An 11,491-nucleotide genomic window follows, 5' to 3' on the forward strand; every position below is an offset into this window, starting at 1 on the left:
GCGGATTTCGATAAAATCTACCGCGACCAGATTCCTTCGACTGATTACTATCCTTCGGCGGTTGATATGCATAAATTTTATTGGCGATCTGCTGCGATCGATAATTATCTGCTCTACCGGGCGACACGTTGCTTTCCGCTTCGCGTAGTTTCTTTTCTACCTCTTTCATCGTTTTGATGTTATCGATCCCTAATACATTTCGAAGCTTTTCCCTCGCGTTCCAGATTATTCTCTTTACGCACTTTTCCTCCGACCACGGTTTATCTAATCGGCTCATCATAATTTCCATGCAAGCAAGATAATCTCGTACCGGTTCTTCTTCGCCCTGTTTCCGTACTCGTAAATCGTGTTCTAATAATTCCTGATAATCGGGATCGAAAAAATTTTGTCGCCACTCGGAGACGAATTCGGCCCACGAGGTTAATCTTCCGCGAGTCTTATACCAGAAGGCCGCGTTTCCCGAAAAACAAATTGGTAGACAGTCGAGGAGGTCTTCGTCCTCGATTTTCGAACTCGATCTCAAATCCTCTAGAGTGGAGAGAAACGTTTCCGCGTCCTCGTCCGCTCTCCCGGCAAAATTCAAACGCCACTTTCTAATGGTGTCGAATGCTGCTGAGGATTTATCTCGCTCATCGTCTGATGATTCGGAACTATCATCTGTCCTTCCTCCTCGAATCTCCGGTACTTTACGCGATCCGTATTGACGTGGGGACGGGCGTGGTGGCCGAAGTCTCGTATTATCGCTAGCTTTCGTTTCGTTTACGGTCTCTTCCTGTAGGAATGGACCGTGCGAGGGAGGATCGCGAGACGTCCCTTCTCCCGGATCATAATCGCTATCGCTGTAAGCGGAGCGATAGTCTCTGTCCATTTTCGAGTCACCCGATATATTCGGTACGAAATTCGGATGTTTATTTTCCCTACGATAGCTAGCGCGCGGTCCTTCGTCGCCAAGGCCTTCGGTCGCTCGCGTTGTTTACTTTCCGCGTCCGGACGCTCTATCTCCCCGTACGAGATCTCTTGTTACGCTCTGTCGCCACGCGGCTCGAAATTGTCTCTCGAAAGTCTCTTTGTTCTCGATAACCCTGACTCTCGAATTTGAAACCGTTGCCACACAGTACGCCTATTGTTCCTATTACCTTGAAGCGTTCTTGCTTCAACAAGGCCGCGAAGAAAAAAAAATTTTTACCGATCGCGTAAATATTCTGTTCACGAACAAAGACGTGTACGACGAAATTCTAGGCTACGAAATTCTGGCCCAGCACCGTAAGACGTACACTCCCGTAATACAATTTATTACAATTTCACAATTATTACACGAAAATCAGTAAATCATGGCAATAAAATTGCTCGTCAATTTTGTACACAGAATATTTCGTGCTGGCTCTTCGGAATCTTCCTCGCCAGACTCGCAACGAATCGAAATCAAAATTTTTCGCTTTCGAATTGAGTGTGTTTCTCGTGTCTCACTGGGTCGGATCGAACAGTCTCTTTCGAACGTTCGCGATTTCACGATTCTACGAGAATACGACCTCGAGATTCCCGTAATTTACCACGATCAGGTAGTACCGTACGCTACCTGCGAGAGTCACCCGTTATCTTCCTGTGCCTCTCTCCGTTGTCGGGAAAAACCCTTGCGAGAGAGAGGTCCCTGTTCGGGCGCCAATTTACGACGTTGTCCCTTTTTCGAACGGTTTTATGGCCGACGAAAAACGGTCAACCCCGAGATTTTATAGGCTCTGAGACCGGGCCGTGCGCGGCCGTGCGGACACGGTCCTCTCGGTGCAAAGGCGGAACTCGGTGGAGGCTTGAACGAACAACGCGACGATAGTTCGGGCGCCAGGTATTTAGAAAATACCACGCGAAACACGATGGTGACCTCGAACTCGGGGAAGCCGAGTCCGAGAGTCAAGCCTCCACGAAACGCGGTCTGAAATAATGACGCGAACGGCCAGATGATTCGAGCGCAGGAGATGACGGGGACAGCCCTCACGGCAGGACGGATCTCGCAGGTGAAGAATCAACAAACGGAATTGGCTCTTAATCTTTAATGGTCACGAAAGTAAAAGATACAGGCGAGCGGCCACGAGGCCGCGAACCGGGAGCCCGCGCTCCTTGTACACTTTAGCGGAAGATGATCGTTCGCTGAGCGCGTTAGTCTATCGTGATTCTATCGCGGACGTACGATGCTACGGTACAATATACGATTTGTTCGTCGATACAAGATTCCGCGAGGCGCGGATGAACGGCGCAATTCCTACGACTGTCGCGAGAGTCCGAGGCGAAGCGAAATTGCCGACGTGCGATGGATAATCCACGGCCGTACGCGGGATTCAAGGCGCGTAGACCGCCGCGGTTCACGCGTAATTCCGCCTACGCTTCTATCGTCGCCGACTATCCGAACCGAAGACTATTCGAGACTTATTCGATGCCGACACAACTCCCGAGGAAGACTTCCGATTTACGAAATTAAGGGGAATTCTTGTCGCGAAGGCTCACAGCGTCCTTGAGGAGGACGCGAGCGAAGGCTCGAGGCGCCCTGCGCCTCGGCTCTTACGAACTCTCCGAGGACGAGACGAACACGTGTCGTCCTCGCGCGAATAACACGAGCCACCACGATTAACGAATCGAGGAATCACAGAATCGACTTACCGTTGACGATATTTGCTCGAGCCGTTCACCGGACTTCTGGACCCTCGTAGTAGGTCGTTTCTCGTTACAATTTCCGCGTTGAAAGGAACCCGGAATAAAGCCACCCGCGACGCGATACAACTACGGTATTTGCGGGATTCGGTAGTCGGAAAGAACGATATTGATGGAGCGTAAATACGACTGTACTCAAGGAGTCTCGGTGCGACAGTGATTCCTCGATCCGCATCGACGGAACGCATCGATCCTGGTTCCCCCCACTCTGAGCGTATTGCCGAATTTTCCGATAGGTGCCGTACGCAACGCGACTAGGTTGTCGCAGGATCGCAACTACGAAAAAGTCCTAGGGCCCCAGACTTTACGCGACCACTTAATTTACCGCGACCTTTGAATTCCCGCTCGCCCTCGGCGAGCGGTTCGCATAATCCTCGGCAGCCAATTCGACACACCACCCACGCTGAGATCCTAGTTGAGCGGGATGAGACGGCGGCGGGACTCGGGCATGCTGTTGTTCGCTATAGGATCTCTTCGTCCCACGACGGCGCCTCCGGGTTTGTTCGCCCGTGTGTGGTGACTTGTTTTGCTGCTTCCGGCGCCGGATTTGTTCGTTGGCCATCCTTTTATTCGGTATTTGATCCTTCGGCACTTTTTCGGACTCGTACGCTTTCTTTAGGATCGATAATTGCCTGAAACGTCGTACTCCGTACGCACAACAGATGGCATTAGTACGGTGCACGAAATCGGAAGATTTTCCTCTCGGAGTGCTCTTATGGCCTGCGGGTGGCTTACGTAACCGAAAAAGGTCGGTCCGGTCCACACGTAATTCGGCTGTTTGACCGAGTTCAAACGGCGAAGTGACGTCGCACGCTTGCAACGTCACAGCGCACAGCGTTATGGGCTATACTTTATGCGTTATGCGTTATGGGTTATGCGTTATGCGGTATGCGTTATGCGTTATGCGTTATGCGTTATGCGTTATGCGTTATGCGTTATGCGTTATGCGTTATGCGTTATGCGTTATGTGTTATGCATTATGCGTTATGAGTTATGCCTTATGCGTTATGCGTTATGCGCTATGCGTTATGCGCGATGCGTTATGCGTTATGCGTTATGCGTTATGCGTTATGCGTTATGCGTTATGCGTTATGCGTTATGCGTTATGCGTTATGCGTTATGCGTTATGAGTTTTGAATTATGCGTTATGCGATATGCGCTATGTGTTATGGGTTATGGGCTATGCTTTACGCGTTACGCGTTATGCGTCATGCGTTATGGGCTATACTTTATGCGTTATGCGTTATGGGCTATACTTTATGCGTTATGCGTTATGCGTTATGCGTTCTACGTTATGGGTTATGCGTTATGCGTTATGCGTTATGCGTTATGCGTTATGCGTTATGCGTTATGCGTTATGCATTATGCGTTATGAGTTATGCCTTATGCGTTATGCGTTATGCGTTATGCGCTGTGCGTTATGCGCGATGCGTTATGCGTTATGCGTTATGCGTTATGCGTTATGCGTTATGCGTTATGCGTTATGCGTTATGAGTTTTGAATTATGCGTTATGCGATATGCGCTATGTGTTATGGGTTATGGGCTATGCTTTACGCGTTACGCGTTATGCGTCATGCGTTATGGGCTATGCGTTATGCGTTATGCGTTATGCGTTATGCGTTATGCGTTATGCGTTATGCGTTATGCGCTATGCGTTATGCGCGATGCGTTATGCGTTATGCGTTATGCGTTATGCGTTATGCGTTATGCGTTATGCGTTATGCGTTATGCGTTATGCGTTATGCGTTATGCGTTATGCGTTATGCGTTATGCGTTATGCGTTATGCGTTATGCGTTATGCGTTATGCGTTATGCGTTATGCGTTATGCGTTATGCGTTATGCGTAATGCGTTATGCGTTATGCGTTATGCGTTATGCGTTATGCGTTATGCGTTATGCGTTATGCGTTATGCGTTATGCGTTATGCGTTATGCGTTATGCGTTATGCGTTATGCGTTATGCGTTATATGTTATGCGTTATGCGTTATGCGTTATGCGTTATGCGTTATGCGTTATGCGTTATGCGTTATGCGTTATGCGTTATGCGTTATGCGTTATGCGTTATGCGTTATGCGTTATGCATTATGCGTTATGAGTTATGCCTTATGCGTTATGCGTTATGCGTTATGCGCTATGCGTTATGCGCGATGCGTTATGCGTTATGCGTTATGCGTTATGCGTTATGCGTTATGCGTTATGCGTTATGCGTTATGCGTTATGCGTTATGCGTTATGCGTTATGCGTTATGCGTTATGCGTTATGCGTTATGCGTTATGCGTTATGCGTTATGCGTTATGCGTTATGCGTTATGCGTTATGCATTATGCGTTATGAGTTTTGCAATATGCGTTATGCGATATGCGCTATGTGTTATGCGTTATGGGCTATACTTTATGCGTTATGCGTTATGGGTTATGCGTTATGCGGTATGCGTTATGCGTTATGCGTTATGCGTTATGCGTTATGCGTTATGCGTTATGCGTTATGCGTTATGCGTTATGCGTTATGCGTTATGCGTTATGCGTTATGCGTTATGCGTTATGCGTTATGCGTTATGCGTTATGCGTTATGCGTTATGCGTTATGCGTTATGCGTTATGCGTTATGCGTTATGCGTTATGCGTTATGCGTTATGCGTTATGCGTTATGCGTTATGCGTTATGCGTTATGCGTTATGCGTTATGCGTTATGCGTTATGCGTTATGCGTTATGCGTTATGCGTTATGCGTTATGCGTTATGCGTTATGCGTTATGCGTTATGCGTTATGCGTTATGCGTTATGCGTTATGCGTTATGCGTTATGCGTTATGCGTTATGCGTTATGCGTTATGCGTTATGCGTTATGCGTTATGCGTTATGCGTTATGCGTTATGCGTTATGCGTTATGCGTTATGCGTTATGCGTTATGCGTTATGCGTTATGCGTTATGCGTTATGCGCTGTGCGTTATGCGCGATGCGTTATGCGTTATGCGTTATGCGTTATGCGTTATGAGTTTTGAATTATGCGTTATGCGATATGCGCTATGTGTTATGGGTTATGGGCTATGCTTTACGCGTTACGCGTTATGCGTCATGCGTTATGGGCTATGCGTTATGCGTTATGCTTTATGCGTTATGCGTTATGCGTTATGCGTTATGCGTTATGCGTTATGCGTTATGCGTTATGCGTTATGCGTTATGCGCTATGCGTTATGCGCGATGCGTTATGCGTTATGCGTTATGCGTTATGCGTTATGCGTTATGCGTTATGCGTTATGCGTTATGAGTTTTGAATTATGCGTTATGCGATGTGCGCTATGTGTTATGGGTTATGGGCTATGCTTTACGCGTTATGCGTCATGCGTTATGGGCTATGCGTTATGCGTTATGCGTTATGCGTTATGCGTTATGCGTTATGCGTTATGCGTTATGCGTTATGCGTTATGCGTTATGCGTTATGCGTTATGCGTTATGCGTTATGCGTTATGCGTTATGCGTTATGCGTTATGCGTTATGCGTTATGCGTTATGCGTTATGCGTTATGCGTTATGCGTTATGCGTTATGCGTTATGCGTTATGCGTTATGCGTTATGCGTTATGCGTAATGCGTTATGCGTTATATGTTATGCGTTATGCGTTATGCGTTATGCGTTATGCGTTATGCGTTATGCGTTATGCGTTATGCGTTATGCGTTATGCGTTATGCGTTATGCGTTATGCGTTATGCGTTATGCATTATGCGTTATGAGTTATGCCTTATGCGTTATGCGTTATGCGTTATGCGCTATGCGTTATGCGCGATGCGTTATGCGTTATGCGTTATGCGTTATGCGTTATGCGTTATGCGTTATGCGTTATGCGTTATGCGTTATGCGTTATGCGTTATGCGTTATGCGTTATGCGTTATGCGTTATGCATTATGCGTTATGAGTTTTGCAATATGCGTTATGCGATATGCGCTATGTGTTATGCGTTATGGGCTATACTTTATGCGTTATGCGTTATGGGTTATGCGTTATGCGGTATGCGTTATGCGTTATGCGTTATGCGTTATGCGTTATGCGTTATGCGTTATGCGTTATGCGTTATGTGTTATGCATTATGCGTTATGAGTTATGCCTTATGCGTTATGCGTTATGCGCTATGCGTTATGCGCGATGCGTTATGCGTTATGCGTTATGCGTTATGCGTTATGCGTTATGCGTTATGAGTTTTGAATTATGCGTTATGCGATATGCGATATGCGCTATGTGTTATGGGTTATGGGCTATGCTTTACGCGTTACGCGTTATGCGTCATGCGTTATGGGCTATACTTTATGCGTTATGCGTTATGGGCTATACTTTATGCGTTATGCGTTATGCGTTATGCGTTCTACGTTATGGGTTATGCGTTATGCGTTATGCGTTATGCGTTATGCGTTATGCGTTATGCGTTATGCATTATGCGTTATGAGTTATGCCTTATGCGTTATGCGTTATGCGTTATGCGCTGTGCGTTATGCGCGATGCGTTATGCGTTATGCGTTATGCGTTATGCGTTATGCGTTATGCGTTATGCGTTATGCGTTATGAGTTTTGAATTATGCGTTATGCGATATGCGCTATGTGTTATGGGTTATGGGCTATGCTTTACGCGTTACGCGTTATGCGTCATGCGTTATGGGCTATGCGTTATGCGTTATGCGTTATGCGTTATGCGTTATGCGTTATGCGTTATGCGTTATGCGTTATGCGCTATGCGTTATGCGCGATGCGTTATGCGTTATGCGTTATGCGTTATGCGTTATGCGTTATGCGTTATGCGTTATGCGTTATGAGTTTTGAATTATGCGTTATGCGATATGCGCTATGTGTTATGGGTTATGGGCTATGCTTTACGCGTTATGCGTCATGCGTTATGGGCTATGCGTTATGCGTTATGCGTTATGCGTTATGCGTTATGCGTTATGCGTTATGCGTTATGCGTTATGCGTTATGCGTTATGCGTTATGCGTTATGCGTTATGCGTTATGCGTTATGCGTTATGCGTTATGCGTTATGCGTTATGCGTTATGCGTTATGCGTTATGCGTTATGCGTTATGCGTTATGCGTTATGCGTTATGCGTTATGCGTTATGCGTTATGCGTTATGCGTTATGCGTTATGCGTTATGCGTTATGCGTTATGCGTTATGCGTTATGCGTTATGCGTTATGCGTTATGCGCTATGCGTTATGCGCGATGCGTTATGCGTTATGCGTTATGCGTTATGCGTTATGCGTTATGCGTTATGCGTTAGGCGTTATGCGTTATGCGTTATGCATTATGCGTTATGAGTTTTGCAATATGCGTTATGCGATATGCGCTATGTGTTATGCGTTATGGGCTATACTTTATGCGTTATGCGTTATGGGTTATGCGTTATGCGGTATGCGTTATGCGTTATGCGTTATGCGTTATGCGTTATGCGTTATGCGTTATGCGTTATGCGTTATGCGTTATGCGTTATGCGTTATGCGTTATGCGTTATGCGTTATGCGTTATGCGTTATGCGTTATGCGTTATGCGTTATGCGTTATGCGTTATGCGTTATGCGTTATGCGTTATGCGTTATGCGTTATGCGTTATGCGTTATGCGTTATGCATTATGCGTTATGAGTTTTGCAATATGCGTTATGAGTTTTGAATTATGCGTTATGCGATATGCGCTATGTGTTATGGGTTATGGGCTATGCTTTACGCGTTACGCGTTATGCGTCATGCGTTATGGGCTATGCGTTATGCGTTATGCTTTATGCGTTATGCGTTATGCGTTATGCGTTATGCGTTATGCGTTATGCGTTATGCGTTATGCGTTATGCGCTATGCGTTATGCGCGATGCGTTATGCGTTATGCGTTATGCGTTATGCGTTATGCGTTATGCGTTATGCGTTATGCGTTATGAGTTTTGAATTATGCGTTATGCGATGTGCGCTATGTGTTATGGGTTATGGGCTATGCTTTACGCGTTATGCGTCATGCGTTATGGGCTATGCGTTATGCGTTATGCGTTATGCGTTATGCGTTATGCGTTATGCGTTATGCGTTATGCGTTATGCGTTATGCGTTATGCGTTATGCGTTATGCGTTATGCGTTATGCGTTATGCGTTATGCGTTATGCGTTATGCGTTATGCGTTATGCGTTATGCGTTATGCGTTATGCGTTATGCGTTATGCGTTATGCGTTATGCGTTATGCGTTATGCGTTATGCGTTATGCGTTATGCGTTATGCGTTATGCGTTATGCGTTATGCGTTATGCGTTATGCGTTATGCGTTATGCGTTATGCGTTATGCGTTATGCGTTATGCGTTATGCGTTATGCGTTATGCATTATGCGTTATGAGTTTTGCAATATGCGTTATGCGATATGCGCTATGTGTTATGCGTTATGGGCTATACTTTATGCGTTATGCGTTATGGGTTATGCGTTATGCGGTATGCGTTATGCGTTATGCGTTATGCGTTATGCGTTATGCGTTATGCGTTATGCGTTATGCGTTATGTGTTATGCATTATGCGTTATGAGTTATGCCTTATGCGTTATGCGTTATGCGCTATGCGTTATGCGCGATGCGTTATGCGTTATGCGTTATGCGTTATGCGTTATGCGTTATGCGTTATGAGTTTTGAATTATGCGTTATGCGATATGCGCTATGTGTTATGGGTTATGGGCTATGCTTTACGCGTTACGCGTTATGCGTCATGCGTTATGGGCTATACTTTATGCGTTATGCGTTATGGGCTATACTTTATGCGTTATGCGTTATGCGTTATGCGTTCTACGTTATGGGTTATGCGTTATGCGTTATGCGTTATGCGTTATGCGTTATGCGTTATGCGTTATGCGTTATGCATTATGCGTTATGAGTTATGCCTTATGCGTTATGCGTTATGCGTTATGCGCTGTGCGTTATGCGCGATGCGTTATGCGTTATGCGTTATGCGTTATGCGTTATGCGTTATGCGTTATGCGTTATGAGTTTTGAATTATGCGTTATGCGATATGCGCTATGTGTTATGGGTTATGGGCTATGCTTTACGCGTTACGCGTTATGCGTCATGCGTTATGGGCTATGCGTTATGCGTTATGCGTTATGCGTTATGCGTTATGCGTTATGCGTTATGCGTTATGCGTTATGCGCTATGCGTTATGCGCGATGCGTTATGCGTTATGCGTTATGCGTTATGCGTTATGCGTTATGCGTTATGCGTTATGAGTTTTGAATTATGCGTTATGCGATATGCGCTATGTGTTATGGGTTATGGGCTATGCTTTACGCGTTATGCGTCATGCGTTATGGGCTATGCGTTATGCGTTATGCGTTATGCGTTATGCGTTATGCGTTATGCGTTATGCGTTATGCGTTATGCGTTATGCGTTATGCGTTATGCGTTATGCGTTATGCGTTATGCGTTATGCGTTATGCGTTATGCGTTATGCGTTATGCGTTATGCGTTATGCGTTATGCGTTATGCGTTATGCGTTATGCGTTATGCGTTATGCGTTATGCGTTATGCGTTATGCGTTATGCGTTATGCGTTATGCGTTATGCGTTATGCGTTATGCGTTATGCGTTATGCGTTATGCGTTATGCGTTATGCGTTATGCGTTATGCGTTATGCGCTATGCGTTATGCGCGATGCGTTATGCGTTATGCGTTATGCGTTATGCGTTATGCGTTATGCGTTATGCGTTAGGCGTTATGCGTTATGCGTTATGCGTTATGCATTATGCGTTATGAGTTTTGCAATATGCGTTATGCGATATGCGCTATGTGTTATGCGTTATGGGCTATACTTTATGCGTTATGCGTTATGGGTTATGCGTTATGCGGTATGCGTTATGCGTTATGCGTTATGCGTTATGCGTTATGCGTTATGCGTTATGCGTTATGCGTTATGCGTTATGCGTTATGCGTTATGCGTTATGCGTTATGCGTTATGCGTTATGCGTTATGCGTTATGCGTTATGCGTTATGCGTTATGCATTATGCGTTATGAGTTTTGCAATATGCGTTATGCGATATGCGCTATGTGTTATGCGTTATGGGCTATACTTTATGCGTTATGCGTTATGGGTTATGCGTTATGCGGTATGCGTTATGCGTTATGCGTTATGCGTTATGCGTTATGCGTTATGCGTTATGCGTTATGCGTTATGCGTTATGCGTTATGCGTTATGCGTTATGCGTTATGCGTTATGCGTTATGCGTTATGCGTTATGCGTTATGCGTTATGCGTTATGCGTTATGCGTTATGCGTTATGCGTTATGCGTTATGCGTTATGCGTTATGCGTTATGCGTTATGCGCTATGCGTTATGCGCGATGCGTTATGCGTTATGCGTTATGCGTTATGCGTTATGCGTTATGCGTTATGCGTTATGAGTTTTGAATTATGCGTTATGCGATATGCGCTATGTGTTATGGGTTATGGGCTATGCTTTACGCGTTATGCGTCATGCGTTATGGGCTATGCGTTATGCGTTATGCGTTATGCGTTATGCGTTATGCGTTATGCGTTATGCGTTATGCGTTATGCGTTATGCGTTATGCGTTATGCGTTATGCGTTATGCGTTATGCGTTATGCGTTATGCGTTATGCGTTATGCGTTATGCGTTATGCGTTATGCGTTATGCGTTATGCGTTATGCGTTATGCGTTATGCGTTATGCGTTATGCGTTATGCGTTATGCGTTATGCGTTATGCGTTATGCGTTATGCGTTATGCGTTATGCGTTATGCGTTATGCGTTATGCGTTATGCGTTATGCGTTATGCGTTATGCGTT

The sequence above is a fragment of the Lasioglossum baleicum genome, unplaced genomic scaffold, assembly GCF_051020765.1.
Source record: "Lasioglossum baleicum unplaced genomic scaffold, iyLasBale1 scaffold0035, whole genome shotgun sequence".
Lineage (NCBI taxonomy): Eukaryota > Metazoa > Arthropoda > Insecta > Hymenoptera > Halictidae > Lasioglossum > Lasioglossum baleicum.